General features: G+C 36.1%; 1 long non-coding RNA gene across 9 annotated transcripts in view; it reads left to right on the top strand.

The window, feature by feature from the left end:
* si:ch211-120j21.2 overlaps window positions 1-21,289 on the top strand; it is a 238,318-nt gene that overhangs the window by 24,687 nt on the left and 192,342 nt on the right. The window contains exon 6 of one of the 9 annotated variants that reach the window (XR_012384252.1): window positions 16,370-16,996. The exons of the other annotated variants lie outside the window; for them this stretch is intronic. This is a non-coding gene — a long non-coding RNA (si:ch211-120j21.2). Of the gene's footprint in view, window positions 1-16,369; window positions 16,997-21,289 lie in introns of those variants that run through there. 9 annotated transcript variants of the gene reach the window in all.

Genomic DNA, 21,289 nt, shown 5'->3' on the forward strand with positions numbered 1-21,289 from the left:
CTGATATGTCAACTGTTTCTAATACCATTTTCCCACAGTGATGATTATGCACAGAACTGGATTTAATTAGACTAGCAGTGTCTCTCAAAAGTGATGTCCTGAGGGGACATTTGTACAATATTTGCCTGTCCTGAGTTCTAAAGGTTGTTAATCGATTGTATATGCTTTGCAGATCTGTTCGCATTAGTTCAACAAATTGTTGAAACCATGTTTAATAGTGGAATACATGGGGAAAAAAACATTACCCATGATGCTGATCAGAAATTTCACCAATTAAAGAGCTGCAATAAGTACTGCAAATGATGCATACACAAAAATGCTGTTGAATGTTTTAATCTGGGTAACTGATGAACATTCTGTTTAGCAATTACTTTTACGCACTGTAAAGTATGGAAAATCTTGACAACATTAAAGTTCAATACAGCTAAACCAAACAGTTATGTTATTTCACAGCTTACATAAAAAATCTAATAAAATCAAATCAAAAGACTTTGGATGAGATGCATAAGAAAGTAGTCCTACAAACAGGTTAGGTTTTACACACAAAAGCTGACAAATGTCTTGAAACATAACATAAAAACAATGACTTTCAGTGAGGTTACAGTAGTATAAGTAAATGAATTAACTCTGGTTGAATGGCTTATTGTAAAATATCACATTCTCACTATTTCCTAATAATTCAGCATTCTATCATCAATTGTTTTTTTCCTTATCATTAAAAAAGTAATTGTAATCTGATTAAAAGCATTTAGAAATGTCATACAATCCAATTGCTAGTACTATATATTTCAAGTTTGATTATTTAATCCAGATTACATCAGGCTGCCCTATCTGACTGCTCAATATGCTCTGAAAAGCTTTATCTCACAACAACAATGTATTTGAATAAGGTTTCTAGTTTAATTGTATAGCGCTGGTCACATTAATTATGAATTATTGTTCCAAATCAGCTTTACTAAAGATGTGCGCTATTACATGATGATCGATATCACGAAAGTTAACAGTACAGCTGTCAATTGTATACATGGTTAATCTGCAGATAAACAATATAATGTACTATCAAAAATGTGACATTTATCCTATATATTAATAACATTATTTTTCAGTATGTATATAAGAAAATATAACTTGTTTTTATGTCAACAGGTTCCACATAACAGAGTTAAAAAAATAATATTTGTTTTAGTGAACTTAAGTTGGTTACATAAAGGTAATGTAAAGTTGATTAGTTCAATCAACATAACATTCATAATTTAGCTTTAATCTATTAAGTTATTTAGGTTCATTCATTCATTCAACTTTTCGGCTTAATTTCTTTATTAATCAGTGGCTGCCACAGCACAATAAATCACCAACTTATCCATCAAATGTTTTACGCAGCGGATGCCCTTCCAGCTGCAACTCATCACTGAGAAACACCCATACACACTCATTCAAAAACATACACTACAGACAATTCAGCTTACCCAATTCCCGTTACCCATGTAAACTTCACACATAAACGCCAACTGACCCAGCCGAGGCTCAAACCAGTGCCCTTCTTGCTGTGAGGCGAATGTGACACCCACTGCTCCACCGTGTCACCTATTTAAGTTCAATAACTAAATAAAGCTAAATTAACACCTTTTAATATTACGTATGTAAGTTATTAAAACTGGCATTAAAACTTGGCAAAACTGCTTGACATGCATCAAACACTCATTTAAAATGGAGAAACTATTCCTTACTACCAAACGTGCTCAGCGCAGACAGTGTTTCTTCTGGTTGTCCTCTATGGCTGGCAGTGTGGTCCTGTGATGCGTTGGGCAGTTTTCACCACCCGCTGCTGTGCCTTACGCTCAGCAACAGAGCAGCTTCCATACCAGACTGTGACGCAGTCGGTCAGGATGCTTTCTATTGTGCAGCGATAGAAGTTCACCAAGACGCCTGATGAAAGCTGGTTCTTTTTAAGTTGCCTTAAGAAGAATAGGCGCTGGTGAGCCTTCTTGATCAGGCTGGAGGTGTTGGTGGTCCAGGAAAGGTCCTTTTAGATGTGGGTCCCCAGGAACTTGAAGGATGAGACAGGCTCAACGGCCATCCCATTGATGTGGATGGGATCATGCGAGTCTGTTCGTCCCTTCCTAAAGTCCTCAATGAGCTCCTTGGTCTTGTCGGTGTTAAGGAGCTGATTATTGTTGGTGCACCAAGTGGCCAGATGCTGTATTTCCTCTCTGTAGGCCGTCTCATCATTATTGCTGATTAGACCTATCACTGTGGTGTCATCTGCAAATTTGATGACGGTGTTGGATCTGTTCACAATATATAGGATTTTACCAAGTATAATCTTTTACAGGAATTAATTTTTCTAACTATAATGTGAAAAAGACACGGGTCACATGGCAATTTCATAACAAGACTAAAACGTTACAATATACACATGTTATTACAAGGGAGTATGTTACAATAATGATTCAAATGTTTTCATAGCCTCAATATAAATACATAAAAAGTAAAAAATCTCACCTGTGTGTCCACATTGGGGAAACTTTCTGTGCACTCTCAATGTGTACTGTAATCTTCATCTTTTGATTCACATATAATGAGAGCAATTGTTGTGGTTTGAATCATCCTTCCTGTGTTGTTTTGAAATTATTTTCCAACACAACTCTTTTGGTTTTAATAGACAAACATAAGTGAATTGTTTCATTTAAACAGTGACATTCTTTGGACAAACTAAAGCCATAATCCATTTTTTTGAGTGTAGAATATAGGCTTGTGCCTATTTAGAGAAAAACTCCTACAGGTGGTTCGTCAAGCCCAGTATTGCATAGAATTGTTGCGCAGTGTTCTGAGGTTTTCATGTGGTGTATGTGTTTTGATGTGGTTTGGGGTAAGTTTTTGAATATTCTAGACTGGACATTGCTTTCAGCCATCACAATACATGGTTTTCCTTAAATTTAAATTCACTAAATTTAGTTCTGTTTCCTTAGAATTAGGACTTCAAATTCTGTCTTTTAAGATTATATCTTAAAATATGTTGTTTCATCATTAAAATGCATTTTTATTTCTGAATGGCTTATACTTCGTCCTCACCAAACGAAATAACCAAACTTTTATATGTGCACCTTTCAGTTTAATTCGTAGCTTGAGTTTCCATCGATGGAAATCGCTGGACTGACCCTATCTCTTACTGTTCTTCTCAGCTTGCTCAGATAATGTCTTGTACTTTGATGTTTGTGTCCTCTGCCTTGAAATTGGGGGGGTTTGTTGGTTTGAGGCGAGGCAGTTGTAGACTTGATTTTCTTGAATCAAGATGAAAGACCAATCTGTCTTTTCTACCGCAGTTCCAGTGACTTCTGCGCGTTCAGGTTCATCACGGTCAACCTCTGAACCACTCATGACAACATGATAGAGGTGACAGCAGAAGTGTCTGAGAGCCCCTGACTTCGGTCCCTCTCTCTCACTGTCATCAATGACTTTGATTATTATGGGCTCAGTGATAGAATGGAAGTGCTGTCATTTGCCTGTAATAGCAGCACAATCAGGCTCTAACACTCAGTCTGTATTGCTGCGGAGGGGCAAAACATTTCTGCTTTACATGCTGTTTACACTAAATGACGTCCCAGATGCCTCAGATCCTTTCTATCCCTTGTTCTCTCTGATGATCGGCTTTCTAACTGTACATTAGACAGTATAGAGAAAATATATGTACTTACAGATTCAATTGTGAAGCTCTTGGGTTGATAAGCTCTTATGTAGATACTCCTTTAATCTGCCTCTTCATTAGAGCGATGGGAGAGGGGGAGGTGATGGACGACAGAAAAAAAGGAAAGTGAGTAAGTAGAGAAATGTAGAGGAAGGAGAAATGAGAGCTAGTTAGGAGCGACATCCCTCAAGTGTTTCAGCCTCACCTTTAATCTATAGAAAATGTGCAAATCGCATTTAAAGGTGAGCAATTATTTATAGATAATCGCACAACTAAAGTAGTTCCAGGTAGGTCTTGGATGCATTACAGCTCAATATAACTAAACCAAATGATTTTAGGGATTATACAGCAAACAACAGCAAAAAAATCTAATTAAAACAAAAGGCTTTGAATAAGAGTGTGCAATAATTTTCGCAGTCCAATTATGCAATCCAGATTACTTGTAACCAGATACTGGCTATTTAATATGCTTATCAAATTTACAACAACAACAATACATTTGAATAAGGATGAAGATGGGAAAAAGGAGATGATGGATGAAAGTGAGTAAATAGAGAAATGTAGAGGAGGGAGAAATGAGAGCTAGGAGCGTCATCCCTCAAGTGTTTCTGCCTCACTTTTAATCTATGGAAATGTGCAAATCGGATTTGAAGGTGGGCAATTACTTATACATAAACGCACAACTAAAGTAGTTACAGGCATGTCTTGAATGCATTACAGCGCAATATTACTACGCCAAGTGATTATACAGTATATACCAGCCAAAAGCCAAATGGAAACAAAAGGCTTTGGATGGGGGTATACCTTTTTTCCCTAAAAATTCAATGTCATGTTGTCTATTATTCCAATATGCAATCAATAAAAAGGGATTTCAAAATGTTATCTAATCTAATAATCAGTACTACTTTTTTGGAGTCTGATTATGTAATCAGTTACTGGTTATTTAATATACTTATAAAACGTACAACAATATATTTAAATAAAGGATGAAGATGAAGAGATATAAGATAGTTAAGAGCGTCATCCCTCAAGTGTTTCAGCCTCACCTTTAATGTATGGAAATGCACAAATTGGATTTGAAGGTGAGCAATTATTTATAGATAGTAGTTACAGGCAGGTCTTGAATGCTTTACAGCTCAATATTACTACGCCAAATGATTATACAGTATATAATAACCAAAGATCAAATCAAAACAAAAGACTGATTTGAAGATTTGAATTTGATTTGATTTGATTTGAAGCAATTAATTAAATATAAACACACAGCTAAAGTAGTTCCAGGCAGGTCTGGAATGCATCACAGCTTAATATAACCACGCCAAATGATTTTAGGGATTATACAGCAAGTGTTTCAGCCTTACCTTTAATCTATGGAAATGTGCAAATCGGATTTGAAGATGAGCAATTATTTATAGTTAAACGCACAACTAAAGTAGTTACAGGCAGGTCTTGAATGCTGCTCAATATTACTACGCCAAATGATTATTCAGTATTTACCTTATTCTTAGCCGACGAGCGGGCACAGCCATTTTAATCTTTTTGGTTTGAGACTTCCGGTCTCATTCACTTCAATTCATTTTTACGCATTAAAAACTGCTCGTTTCACTGTTTGATGTTGCAAACTGATATTTTCTTATTATATTATTCTACTTGGTCTGTATAGTCATGCAAACATTTGTTTATAGAGCAAGTAGTTTGACCGTTTTCTGCTGTTTATTATTCCTAGTCATTTCTCCTGTAGGCGACTGAATCGGAAGTTTTAAAACAACCGCGAAAACAGACGCACTTCCGCACTTTAGAATAAGGTCAATACAATAGCCAAACGTCAAAACAAAAGGCTTTGGATGCGGGTATGCATTTTCTTTTTAATAATTCAATGTCCTGTTGTCTATTATTCCGTAAGCAATCAATAAAAAAGCATTTTAAAATGTATTATAATATAAATACCAGTACTACTTTTTTGGAGTCATTAACTGTGGCAGTACTGATATGTAATCAGTTGCTGGCTATTTTATATGCTTATTAAATTTACATAAACAACAATATATTTGAAAAAAAGATGAAGATGGGAAAGTGGAGGTGATGGCTGGCAGGAAAGTGAGTCAGTAGAGAAATGTAGAGGAGGGAGAAATGAGAGCTAGTTAGGAGCGTCATCCCTCAAGTGTTTCAGCCTCACCTTTAATCTATGGAAATGCGCATATCAGATGAGAAGTAATTGTAAAGTGGAGTTTGACCATTAAAATGTCTGGAGAGCATGCTTGATCAGAGGCGAGATAATCGCAGTCACCTCGCAGGACACTGATGATGGGGATGGAATTAATTTGCGGCGGAGGAAAACAAATTAAGGCACTCGTTGCCAAGCTCTCCATTAGACAATAGCATATATAAATATTTGATCTTGGGCGATGCAGGTTTGCAAAGGTTTAGCACATGCTCATCCAGACGAGAGCTCACACTTCAAACGCTCGGATCTCCTTAACCTGCGGCCTCCTCTCTTCCTTCTGTCACTCGCTTTCTCCTTCTCTCCTTCTCATTACAATTCCTCTCTATTCGCTCATCAGTTTTTCCCTGGTAACTGACAGAATGATTCTCCAGGCCTGAAGCAACACTTAATGTGAATGGTTGAGGAAAAGCATTAACCCCTCATAAAGAATAAAGTGTGAGGCGTACTTAATAAGATTCAGCTGGCACTATTCAAAATGTCACAATGCTTTATGAATATTGCTATAAATTTTAATGGACTCTGTAATTGGGAGTTAGAGTTACAGTCTGGCTGACTGGTTTCTAGAAGGACTGCATTCACACTTTTATAGGATTAAAAGTTGTTGCATTCATTTACTGCACAGCATAACAATGGTATTTTCGAAGAGAGAGAGAGTGTGTGTGTGAGTGTACAGTATGTTTGTGTACAGTTAAAGTCAGAATTATTAGCCCCTCTTTGAATATTTTTAAATATTTCCCAAATTATGTTTAACAGAACAAGGAAGTGTTTACAGTATGTCTGATAATATTTTTCCTTAACGGGGTGGAGCTAATAATGTGCAATTGAGGGGGGCTAATAATTCTGACTTCAACTGTATATGCCCCAAATTCCAGAAAGAAAGAAAGAAATTCTGAATTAGTCTGAATACTTTTTATTTTTGTCATTGAAAATCAGGGTTCCTTCACTAAATATAGCTATATGTATGTGCTTTAAAATATTGATAAATCTTCTGAAGGTAAAACATTGCTATTGTGTTGTTGGGTAAAAATTTATATAAACATGCTTCAAATCACAACACTTTAATTTTAAATTTGCAAATCATGGCATTAGTAGTTTATAGAAAATTGCATTGCAATTTGTTTCTAATTAAATTTGGCCTAGTTGCCCTAAAAGTTAAGACTTAGTTTGCTACTCATTTTACAAAACCAATGATAACCTTATTTAATTTAAGAAAAGTAATTTATAGAAAATATTTTGTTTATTTACATAGTTTTCAGAAAATACCTAAGACTAAAACTTAAAAATTTAATTAAAATATTCATATATTTATTTAACAAACATTTTTAAACTATTAATCAAAATTCCTATCTTTAAAATTACATTAATCGATAAAATTTACATAAACTTTATATATAATTTAATATTTACATTACATATTTATTACACTAATATTTTATACTAGTAATTTTCAGCCATATAAAGCCAGTGGAGTCCTAAACAGTCACTTATGCTGCTGTCTGAACTGTCTCTTTAACACTGTTTTTCCTTTAAGAAAGTCGCAATGATTGGCATATACGTCGGTGTAAACATTGCTCAGTTCAGTAGCCACCATAGCTTAACTAGAAAGTGTCAGTGTTGATGCTTTGATTAGCTGACAACAGGAGCTGTAATTATCTCAGCTTGCGTTAATGACGGTGTCGGTGCTCATGCGGAGTTCCTCATGCGCTGCTCCTCCCTCTCCCGTGCAGACTTAATGAGCCCAGTGCTCTAATGAGCGCCATTTAATGGATTTATTGCCGTTTAGGGTTGTGAGGTACGAGGCTCCCTGGTGTCAAATAGCTTTAATTGGCATATATGGAGTTTGCCAACAAGTCTGTTCTATTGTGTTCAAGTGTATGGCCTGATGTACAGTCAAGTTAAACCGGACTGTTGCGTATGCATGTTGTCTGTGTGGATAAAAAAAAATTGTTGTAATTTATTTACTTGTAACTTTGGCAACACTGTAGATTATATAATGATGATAAAAACCCTTATATCGGGGAGTGTGGGGACAGTTGCAACATTTTTTGCATTTCCTTTAGTTTCTCAGAGATTTTAATTTAATAAACCCAGATCTATTGGACACCAAACCACATTGCTTTAATGTGTTTACATGTGATAATATATGCTTAAACAGACAAAGTCAAATGTTGTAACTGACCCCAAGCACCGGGGCAGTTGCAACGTTCACTAAAATGTAATAATAAAAACTTTTAAAACATCAGGTTGGATTTTATTACATTTATTTGGTAAACTGACTAAATGTAAATTGGTAAATGAGTTATATTGCCCATATAAATACAGACTATTTAAAGAACAAGCAACAACCAATTATCAGGCCTAAAAAATGTTACTAAAATATATATTTTTCTGAAAATCTGCTGAACCTCTACTAAACTACTTCTTTGAACTTTGAATGAATTAATTATTCAAACTAATATTTTTTTCCAAGTTAAATTACATTCAAACTGTGATTAAATTAAAATTGTAAATGATTTTATGTAAATGTAATTTTGTCCCAACTATATCTATTTAAAGCTAAGAAAATTGTGATTTAAATTACATGAATGAATAATGTTAAAAAGAAAAAAAAACATTTTCTGAACATTAAAAAATACTTCACCTAAAAATGAGTCTTATACTGAAGGAATGGTCACATATGGCTGATTTTTCCCAAGTTAAATGAGGGACTAACTGAGAATATGTAGTGTGTATATCATTACTTTAGCTCATTCCTGAATGAAGGAATAAGTGCAACTGTCCCCGTTTTCCACAACTGTATGAGAGTATGTAACCTATATTTCATTTCATTTTCATTTCATTTTCTTTTTGGCTTAGTCCCTTTATTAATCTGGGTCACCACAACGGAAAGAACCGCCAACTTATCCAGCAAGGTTTTTACGCAGCGGATGTCCTTCCAGCCGCAACCCATCTCTGGGAAACATCTACACACACATGCACACACACACACTCATTCACTACGGACAATTTAGCCTACCCAATTCACCTGTACCGCACCTGAAACCCACGCGAACGCAGGGAGAACATGCAAACTCCACACAGAAACGCCAACTGAGCCGAGGTTAGAACCAGCGACCCACCGACCTTCTTGCTGTGAGGCAACAGCACTACCTACTGTGCCACTGCTTCGCCCTGTAACCTATATATCTCCAAATATTATTTAAGGCATACTGAAAAAAAATAAAAAAAATAAATTTACTAAATCTTTTAAGGTTGCAAACAATTTTTATTAGCTAAATTTAAACAAATAAATATAATTTAATTATGTTCAACTTAATCTTTGTTTTAAATTCAGCACATATAAACTGTTTGTAACCTGATATCTTAAAAAATGTTAGTAATATAATAAATAATTTTGCAAGACACTACAGTGTAAACAAAATAATTAACTAATAGTTTTCACCTTACCTTCCTAGTTAATTGATTCAGTTTAAAACAAAGCAAATAAAAAATCTGAACATATTAATAAAACTGTCAAGTTTTGTGAATTTTAATGCTGCTGAAGTGAATTTATATAGCTTGGTACAGGTGAAATAAACTCATTTTAAATGAAATTAAATGACAGTAGCTTTTACAATTTTAAAATATGTATATATTGTTATTTAAATCTAAAGGCACAAGTTAATTAAGTGGATGTAAAAGCTTTCTTTACTTCAAACTTCAACACTTTACGAAAAGCTTAAAGGTCAAATGTTCAATTTGACAGGTGCAGGAAAAGCAATGTTTTTTGACCGCAGTGTCTCAAATGTAAAATCCAAATAGATTTGCTTTAAAACTGCCTTCCAGTCGAGAACAATGTTTGAGTTTATATCTAGAGACATAGTTCTGGATGGGTTAGCTCACTCCTCAATTCAGTCTGTCTCTCGTTGTCTGCATTCCACGTCAGTTGAAAGTCATTTGGGTACTTTCAGTGTTTGCTCTGGCCAGCTGTCAGAAGAGCTGTGTCCTCCAGCTTCGTGATCAATACTAATTTAGTGTTAATAGATGTCAATTGATCAGATATCCCCAGGGTGCGTGACCACACACTGAGTTTGACATCTATAGCCCTTAAAGAAGGCAGTAATCCAGGGAATTGGGAGACACAAAATTTGCTGCTGAAATGCATTGCAACACTTTCTTCATAAGACCAGATAAGCTCAAAGTCAAACCAAAACAAAGTGGCACAAGCTCATTTGCATAATATTTCAGATAATGTTACTTGGTATAAAGTATACCCTCTCATAGGCCCGGAGCCAGCCTGGTGAAAGGGGTGGTTCTTTTTTCTCAAAAGTCGTTATTCGCCTCATTTTCAATTTAGCTATTAGATCTATATACTGCTTTTTAGTGATATTTTAAGCACAATTTTTAACTGGATTAACCTGTCGGATAGTCATCACAACCACACATTTTGGTGTACTTAAAATATTTCCTAAAGATTTAGAATAAAGAAATATAAAAAATGCATTCGAAGGGTGAAAAAAGTGTGAAAAACAGAAAATGCATTACATCCTATTTCATTAAAAAAGGAATCTGTTTATGTTTAAAATTTAAAACTAAAGCCTATTGACATTTATTGGGCAAATGCTCAATTGTCCTTAGTCATAATTTGGCCATTTGATAACATAATAATAAAATTAATAATAATTATTATAATAATAATAATGTAGAGCTTCGTGATTTTTCTAGCCTCTCATGTAAAAATGTACATTTGAAAATTCATGGATAGCAACATTAGCCAAATTAGTATTCAAATTAACACAATATGGGCCACTTTTAGTGCTTCACACTTTTTTATTGGTATTTTTTTGTTTATTTTAAGAGTAAGGTCCAAGATTTACACTAAAAGTTTTCCATTTAACAACAATAAAGTAGGTCAGTAGTGAAAGTCAGGTTTGCATTGGTCAAAACTGATTAACTGAAGTCACACCGCGCATCAGCGTCAACGCTTCCCATTCACATTGAATGGGTCAAGCATTGCCGAAATGAATTGTGGGTCTGTCGGTGCTGCTTCAGCGGCGTTACTGGCTACAGAAATTGGGAATTTCTTAACTTTTCAATCACCAACAAAAACATCAGCCAATTAGAACGCTTAATGCAAATACCCCAGCTCACACAGTAGCCGATTGCAGACTTATTTTTTTGGCTGACACTGCTATGATTGCATAAGCCCCAACTTCAGACACACCCTTGGTCAAGCTTTGACACTGAAGCCTCATGTGAATCAGGCGTTAGTCCTCTATTTATCAGGGGTTGCCACAGCAGAATGAACCACCAACTAATCCAGCATATGTTTTGCAGAGCGGATGCCCTTCCAGCTGCAACCCAGTACTGGGAAACACCCATACAGTCTCACATTCATATATCACTCATACATTACAGTCAATTTAGTTTATCCAATTCACCTATATCGCATGTCTTTGGACTGTAAGAGAAATCGGAAAACCCGGAGAAAGCCCACATGAACACAGGGAGAACATGCAAACTCCACACTGAAATGCCAACTGGCCCAGCCGAACTCGAACCAGCAACCTTCTTGGTGTGAGGTGACAGTGCCATCCACTGAGCCACCATGTCACCCTAGACAAGACATATTAATAAATGATGTCAATACTTGAAGTTTTTATTGGGACAACCTAATTGTTTTATGTTCAATCTACATCTAAAAATGGAAGTTAACTTAATGGATTTTTGTTTTTTGACAACATGAAGGAATAGTTCAGAACCCAGCATTTTTTACAGTATCAATGATGACAGATGAATTGATGGACGGATATATAGATTTTATAGTGTTCTATCTTCGAGTGTATCATGCCATTATGAAACAATAAACTAATTGTACAGATTTTCCCCTGAGCCTATTCTAAACTAAAACTGCACAAAAAATGCAGCTTTCCTTACGTTTTTAAGCTGAATAAAGTAACCTTATGAGTCCATTAAACCTATACTATTTTAAAACCGCTTAAAACAGCTTGTGTAACTTAAAATATAAGTTAGAACATAATTAACTTCGTCTATTAAGCTACAATGACATAAAAACAAATGCTGTCAGGGCTAACTGATGATAGAATTGACAGTGTGGTAACAATTTTTCCCTTCTCTGTTTATTTCACATAAAGCTCCACCTGCATGTTCTGCAGCTCCAGCTGTACGTTAGACATCTCCTTACACCGTCACTTCTCTGGTCTTTATAAAGCGTTCCTGTGATGCTAAGCTTGCCCTAGAGACAATTTGTATTGGCTGATGCGTAACATTCAACAAGCCCTTCTCTTCAAGGGAAGAATTTACCATTTATAAATATAATCACATAAAACAACTTTCACAAAATAGGAAACAGAAAATTTACAGTTGAGCTAAAACACATTTAATCCTCAGCTCTTCGGATCTGGAGCTGGCAGATTCGGAGAAGAAAGGAAGAGGAACTTCGAAAGTCTCCTTGTTTATTCCTGTCCCCTACCCATATTTACTTCTGAACTGTCACTCATCTCTTTTTTCCTCCCTTGTTCGCTCTGCCTTGCGGCTTTTCTCTCACACACAGGCTGTGTGACGACGCTGTTGCGAGCGGAGAAATCTGGGGGACCATCTGAAACCAATTAGGGTGGTGCAACAGCCACCCAAAGACTCGGTGACGGATGGGGCTCTTGTATTTATAGCCAGGGTAATTGGCAACACACACACACACATACATGCAGATTGTGGCGCATGAATGCACATTTCTCAAGACGTGTGAGGGAGAGCCAGGCCAAGTCCCTCCAAATTATGATTCATGTTACATCACAGTTTGATATTGCAGATGTGTGCGAGATTACACGATCCTCCCTCTCGGAGAGCGAAGATGCTTTGAAGTTGTTTAGGCTGCGTACGCTCCTCATTCCTGCCAAAGACAATCTATCCAACGTCGGTGGAGCAAATGGTCTGGAATGAACGTATTAATACGGCCATCAGTCATTGTGCAGGGGACGAGGTGGAAGTCACGGTGGCTATGTGCAGCTGATACGGAAGTCAGGGCCGAGGCCGTACATCTCGGCTATCTGTCCGGAGCTGTCAGCGCGTCAAACCTGCATGTGAAAATATACACACGGCACATCTGCCTCTCGTTAGCCGCCATAAATGGCTGCCATGTGGTCTGCTGATAAATAGGCCAGTCTATTTATTGGAACACAACAAATTGGCTACAAACACTGACATGGAATCGAAGCACTATAAATACTAGACGCGATGAAAGTTTTAAAACGTGCTGCAGGTATTTTATGAGGGTCCTCGTTTTTCCTGCTTTCTTTTTATGTACTTTCAGCCATTCCTCTCTCACTCCTTTCTTCTCGCTCTCTGCCAAACGGGAGTGGACTTTCTCTCTCGATTTCTGGCTGTGAGCGATCGAGCACAGAATGTAGATTCGCTGTACACTAAAAGCCATAAGATTCCTGAATGAATTGTCAACAGACAAGCCCTAAACCCCGTGTAATTACATATTTGGAGTTTATCTGGGTTTATGCGAAAATGCACAAGTTTCCCTTCCTTGGTGGTCCTTAAACACATCCATATGTCTTGAGTGTTTCCCTTTTCACTCCTCCCTCTCTCTCTCTCTCTCTCTCTAGCTCTCTCACCCCTCCTTAGTCTTTGGAAACATTATCCTTTTTGCATGAGTAGATTAGTAGACCTGTTGGTGGGGTGTTTTTCTATTGTTAAGTTTGTTGTGGTGTTAGACACTTTCACTGGCCCAGATGAGGTTTCGGAGTGTGGAGGATCTGGGTGGGACAGTTTGCAAACAGAATCAAGCCGCAAAGCACATCCCAAACAGGAACACACAGTAAACGTGGGGAGGCCTGGGATCGTGTGTGGGCCTGTTTTTCCTTTTTTTTTCTCTCCCTTTCCTCCCTGCTTGAGAAAACCGATCTGTTTTAGAACACGTGCTAAATATTACCATATTTACATTTTCCTGTTTGAAAAAGGCCAAGCCAGGAGGGAGGGTGGCGGGGTTTGCAGTGGAAAGGTCTCGAGCCGGGTTAGGCTCTGTTTGAAACTCTAAACCCTTTTCATGCTTATTTGTTTTATGATTCTGCAGGGTACTGTGTTTACACTCAAAGTGCAACATCTGGATTAGATAATTTGTTGAGAATTAACCGAGGATGGATGCTTATCGACCTCTTCTGATTGAATCTGTTTGATGTTTTTTGGATATTTCGCTCTGCAGAGATGTTTTTGGTTCGCTTGTCAGCTTTTGTCTTGCTTGATATATTTTGTACTAACAGTTTTTGTGAGAAAATAAAACAGGTGAAGGTGAGGATTATTGTACTGGAATGGCCCCTTTAAACAGTCTGTGCTCTAATCACATTCATGGCCTTTGATCTATAATGGCTTATTTGAAAGTTAAGCATGTGGTGACTGTTTGTCTAAAGGCCACTTCTGCTGACTACACAGTGAAGGACCAGAGAATGATTAAATCCCTCTTACTTCAGTAATTTTTCTGTTGTCATTGACCAGCTTTTGTGGAGACTGTGTGTTATGTTTACTATTACGGGAGCAGAAATTTAAATTGGGAAAATACTCATCAGATGCAATAATGAAATAGATGACTGGATTTAATTTAGACTGTGCTTCACATACAGAATGAACACGCTGGGTTTTAAGGGATAGTTCACACACAAAAATAATTGCACACAAATTAGTCACCCTTAAGTGGATCCAAACCTTGATGAGTTTCATGATTCTGTTGAACACAAAGGAAGATATTTTGAAGAAAGCTGGAAACATGAAAGCATTAATTTCATAGTATTTGTTTTTCTTACTATGAATGTCAATGTTCCAACTCGGGCTTATTCTGAAAATGTATACATTTCTGGAGATCGCCAAATACGTTCCATGGGGTAAATTTTTTGCAGTTTTTGCGAATCCACCTGAGGTCACTGTGTACACTTTTTGTGATCTCAAATGTCTCTCTCGAGTGCTATTCACGCCTGTTATTCTCACGTAAATCCACCAGAGACCGTTGTCTACTGACTGACTGATCGACTGAGTTACCCTCATCCTTCCCTAAACCCAACCAATAGTGTTTTCAAAAGCACTGATTGACCCGCCCACCCACTTCACTAAACCCAACCGACCGCCCCCTAATGTTAATTTTAAAGGCAAATGCAGGCATACGCACTTTAGGCTACATAATTGATGATCTTTAAAAACATATATAGGACTACATTTTCAAAATGAGCCTATGTTGTTACTTTCTTCAACTTATAGGTTTTGAACCAAGCAAAGTATGAGTAATTAATGACCTAATTTTTCAGTTTTGGGTGAACAAAACCCGTTAAATCTAAAATTCAGAATTTTTATTATTCTAGGCCTCAGTGTCCAGTTATCATTCTAAACTGCAGATTTTCTGCACTATTATGATATTTAAAATATTGACGTAAATAACACTTCACAATAATAATGATTTTATTGTGTTTGATCAAAAAAAGTACATTTTCAAAAACAAAATGTGGTGTAAAAATACAATGTGGCATGATAAATAAATAAAAAGTTATATGGATACAGCTAAAAAAAATTAAATAGTACTGTAAATTTTTTTTTTGATTAATTCAATATGATTATTTGTAATGTCTTTATAATCTAATTTTATTGTTTCATTTAATTGTTTTTAATTTATTCGTTTTTTTAATCTGAAATGCCTAAGCGCTTGTCTTTGGACTGTGGGGGAAACCGGAGCACCAGGAGGAAACCCACGCGAACACAGGGAGAACATGCAGACTCCACACAGAAATACCAACTGACCCAGCTGAGGCCCAAACCGGCGACCTTCTTGCTGAATGGCAATTGTGCTACCCAATGCTCAACCATGCTACCCAATTAGTAAATTAAAGTAAAATAATGAAACCTCATTAGCTAGACAGTCCATGAAATAAAGCAACGGGGTATACAAAATCAGCTTGTTTGTTTTGCTTATTTTCCAAAGACAGCATCAGCATGGTACCACCAGTGCTTTAAGATCACGTCACAATGAGGCTTATTAATATACATTTAATAGCACAAAAGTTTTCTGTAGAAAAGCCAGTGAATGACTCACAGGACTAAAGAGAGCTGCAGTCATTTGATGGGAGCATCTGAATCATGGGAAATTGCTTGCTTTGAGTTGCTTTGCCATGCAGGGTTCCAATGTGGATTGTAAGCTATAACTGCATTTCAGAGGTCAGCCATAGTTCCAGTTCAGCTGCTGGTGTGGGGTCTGTGTCATATTAATGCCTTTACTGTCAGACAACGAGAACAATGCGTGTGTTTTATGGTCCACAGTTTGTGCCTTATTATGCATTGTGTTGTTTTAAGCTTAAAATGAACTCAACGTGTCTGGGGTGACATGCTATGAAATAAGACTTTAATTAAGTAAACAGAACCATGTGCCAAATGTGTCACCAAAAAAGAAAAAAACTACAAGGAGACTTTCTATGTGTTAGGAACAAGCCCTTTCAACAATGGAGGGCCGGTTGTGATCATGCAAATGATGCTCGTTCATCAAGAACGTCCAAGAGGGATTAGGCGAGTTACTTACTCCCACTGAAAGATGAGAGGTCTCATGGGCGAACCCTGCATCCCCCCTCCATTCCATCACTGCTGTCCCAGGTCTCTTCAGCGAGGAAATTACTCTAATGCTGGGGAACAGATGTGTCAGAGACGCGATTTGTGTGTGTTTTATTGACTCTGTCCATCTGTTAATACAGTTGCTTGTTTCTTTCTGGATTTTTTTGAGCATGTGAGAATGCCAGAAGAAACATATTGGAGGGAAAGGAGGACTGACGATTAGGTGAATGAAAGGAATGGTGTATAATTGCCTGAGATTTAAGAGTAATATTTATTTTATAAATACAATTTCATTTAAATGACTTATCAGCATCTCTGTGGTGTGTTCAGTGTAAACAAAATATCTGTTGTAGTGAAGAACCGCATGAAACACAGTGAGAAGGTTCCATGTTTGACAATGAGATGACTCATGTTAGCTCTCTCTGTGTGTGTTTGTGTGTGTTTGTGTGTGTGTGTGTAAATACTTATTAGCTGCTTGCATTAAATTCAAGGCGTGCAATTGAATGGTGCATTGTGGTGTCATATATCTATATTTAAAAAAATATAATTATGAAATACTTCTTGTTTTGACATTCTAATACACTTTATTCTGTTCGGTTTAATTAACAAAAACAATTGTGTAAAGCATTAACTGAGACTTAGCACTTGTACATATTACTGCAGTTTGTTTTGCTTTTTTTCCCAAATTGTTGACAGTCTTTTCAACAATACAGTACATTACCTTCTATTAATAACTTTAATTAACTGTTTCAGTTTTTGACAGACAGACAGACAGACAGAAAGACAGACACATCTGGATGGATGGATGGATGGATGGATGGATGGATGGATGGATAGCCGGACATAGACAGACAAATAGATAGATAGATAGATAGATAGATAGAGAGATGATAGATAGATAGATAGATAGATAGATAGATAGATAGATAGATAGATAGATAGATAGATAGATAGATAGATAGATAGATAGATAGATAGATAGATAGATAGATAGATAGATAGACAGATCGATAGATCGATAGATCGATAGATAGATAGATAGATAGATAGATAGATAGATAGATAGATTGATAGATAGATAGATAGACAGACAGACAGACAGACAGACAGACGGATAGATGGATTTATGGATGGACTGACAGACATGTAGATAGACAGACGGATGGATTGAAGGATGGACCGATGGGTGGTGGACGGAAGGACAGACACAGATAAACACAGACAGACAGAGATAGATAGATAGATAGATAGATAGATAGATAGATAGATAGATAGATAGATAGATAGATAGATAGATAGATAGATAGATAGATAGATAGATTTATTTTGTCATTATTTATTTTATGTTAATTATTAGCTCATAATTGAAGATATTTTGTTGTATTTTACTGTTTACAAAAGTGCACACACTGCATAAGATGATCACAAATATATTTCATAAATGGTTTTTCTTTGTTTTTCCACACAGAAAATTCCAGTTTCACTCCAAGCTGTTTCGTCAGCACCATAGAATGTGCAGTAAAAGCCAATGGACTGTGTCGGCGTATGTGTTTTGTGTATAGAGATTGTTTTGAACATATGATATTTCTGCCGATGTAAAACATTAGTGGATTTATAGACTCTCAGTTACCATTCCTGTGCTCAGGGAAAGCCTTACATTCTTCCACAGTCACAGGCCTCACAATTCATCTCTCATTTTCCATATTTTTCCACCTCCATTTTTTTCATTCATTTCCCTTTCTCCCATTAGCAGTATATCTCACAGTTTTACACTGTTTTACTGGTGTATTTGCAGTGAACTGACTGTCTGCTGAATTTACAGGACTCTGAGGTTGCAGATGTCCAAACGCCGGCTTCTAGTCTCCTACCAGCCATGAAGCTTGTTGAGTGCTGACTGCATTATAGCTTTTGAATACCTTGAAATCACATCACTGCATAAAACTCAGCCAGCCTAAACAACCCTCACATTCAAAGTATAAGAGTGCAGTGTGACTATAATCCACAGTTGCTTTCGTTATTTCTATCACTGCTTGTATCAGAGGACATACTGTAGGAGTGTGGCCATGATCAACAGTTGATGACCAGTGAGATGAGGATGCTCCTTTGCTTGGCAAGCTACAAGCTTAATTTGAAGTAAAACATGTAAAAACACTTTGAAGAACAAAAAGTAGGTAATTACACTGAAAAACAAAATATCTTACTACATAGACAAAATACTGTATAGCCTACATACCTCTTGACAATACTCTTTTTTTTTTTTTTTTGGATTTATTAGGTATGGGTTAGAGTAAAATGTTTATATTTGTTTCATTCTGTAAACGTATGCTAACATTTCTTGCAAATTTAAAATATATATATTGTCAGAACATTATTAAACAAAATGTTTTAGTTAAAATTTTATAAAAAATGTTACATATAGCCCTTTTTTGTCATGGAATTGTTATTCTTGCAAATACCATTTTACATTTTATAACAACCCACAAAACAATCCCCAAATAAAACAATTAACATCTGAAAATAAATAAATAAATAAATAAATAAATAAAATAAACAAAATAAACAAAATAATAATAATAACAAATAAAATAAATACAAATACAGAGTAAAAATAATAACAAAAACCATATACAATCATACACATACCTTCACTCAATTCACATCTAAGGTTTTTAAATTATTAAAGAATGCAATAAATTGTTGCCATAAAAAAAAAAAAAAAACTGTTGTCCCCAACCTTTATTGTATTTAATTTTCTCGTTTTAAAAAGAAGACTAAATCTTTGAGCCACAATGAAATTGAGGGGGATTGTGAGGAGGTCCAAAACAACAGTATTCTGCGCCTAGTGAGAGGAGATGCAAAAGCCACAATGTCAGCGTGTCTCCGGTTTAAAGGTTGACACTGAGAGGGAACACCAAAGATCGAAATTCATATAGACCATTTTAAGGATGTAAACAAAAACAATGGTCCCAACGTATTTTCTGTTTTAGATTTTTAATTTCTATAGCTTCTGACAATCCAAAAAGAGCCACACATTGATAACTTAATTTTAAAACAGCTATCATAACATTATTTATGATTGAATTGCCTCTTGTTACAGTTATGAAATAGTTTAATAACAAGCAGGAAATGTTCATGGGCCAATGGCATGACCGCACTGAAATGGTTTATAGGGTGACACGGTGGCTCAGTGATTAGCACTGTTGCCTCACAGCAAGAACGTCGCTGGTTTGAGTCCCAGCTGGTCTAGTTGGCATTTCTGTGTGGAGTTTGTTCTCCCTGTGTTTGTATGGATTATCTCTGGGTGCTCCAGTTTCCCCCACAGTCCAAAGAGATGCGCTTTAGGTGAATTGAATAAACTAAACTGAGTCCTAATTTTCCATAACATTTTCTGTGTTTCAGCTAGCAGAATGATTTTTGGTGACAAATCTTATTTTGACACATATTTTAAAAATTGCTTTGATTTATTTTTTAAACTCAACAAAACACTCTGGGCAAATTTACCACCCTTTTGTTATGTTCAGGATAAAAACATTCACTGAATTAAACTGCTGTAAAAGTGCATCAGATGGATTTTTTTTACTTTTTTGTATAAATCTTTTAATCAACCTCAGTTCTAATCAAAATGTTAGGGTTTTAACTCTTTAATTGCCAAGTTCATAAATGATGTCACTGATTTGGTGACAAAACACACAAAATTCCATATTTTCAATATAAAACTTAATTGTGGACTGTATTTTTTTCCTTTTTATCAAAGTCTTGGACATGTGAAACAATATTGCTTTTGATACATTGTTTTTGATTTTTTTTTTCTCTCTTTAATTTGCTGTTGGTTTTTGTCCCATTGACAATAGTTTGAACAGTGCACAAAGATTAAGGGCCAATCCCAATTCTATTTTTGTACCCTTACATTCCCTTGCCCTTAAAACCGAGGGTGAAGGGGAAGGGCTTTAAAATGTACCCCTAAGAATTGGGACAGCACTACAACACCTGCACCCTTTATCATGTCTTTGCAATTTCTTCCTTCATATGAGATCAGACTATGGCGACTGGTGTAGTTATTCCAGTTGTGCTATTTTTTGGTATTTATCTTCATGAAATCCCTGAAGGCATACATTATGTTATCAAAACGATCTAATGTGGTAATGTGGTGTACTGTGCATTTACACAGTGGCCATATTCATCTATATAATTCCACGAAAACAACATTAACATTATAGCAGACTGTAAAAAGCTCATTCCCAGCCACTAATCATTACTGACAGGGTATTTGAGTGTCATCGATTGTCAGAATGTTGTGGGACTGCTATACAGGATTTATTATTATGGATTATAGATTGCGAAATGTATTTATTATTATTTTTTTAAGCGTTTTTTTATTTTTTTTTAGGCATGACGGTAAAACACCAACGCTGTTATGAATGTTTTAAAATGTGCTTGTTTGTTGTAAAAATTCATATAATGACAAAAAAAAATAACAAATTTGAGGATATCCTTACTTTCGGGTGCTGCGATGCTGCTGTAGTGGCAGGTGCATTCTGGCAAATTTTCTTACCCCTTGGTTTCGAGTGTGGTTCTGAAAAATCTTTGTTCGAAGGGGTGTAAGCCCTACGCCTTCAAGCTAAAGAAAATTGGGAAAACGGGGGTAAGGGGAAGGGCTAAGTGGTAGAATTGGGATTGGGCCTAAACCTGTATTTGTATCATGTTTGTAAATTTGTCAAGTTACGTGAACCGTTCGATTGAACCGATTCTCTAGAATGAATCATAGTTTCATATGCTACATGTTTATGGCTGTTTAG

Source organism: Danio rerio, chromosome 8 (assembly GCF_049306965.1).
Source record: "Danio rerio strain Tuebingen ecotype United States chromosome 8, GRCz12tu, whole genome shotgun sequence".
Lineage (NCBI taxonomy): Eukaryota > Metazoa > Chordata > Actinopteri > Cypriniformes > Danionidae > Danio > Danio rerio.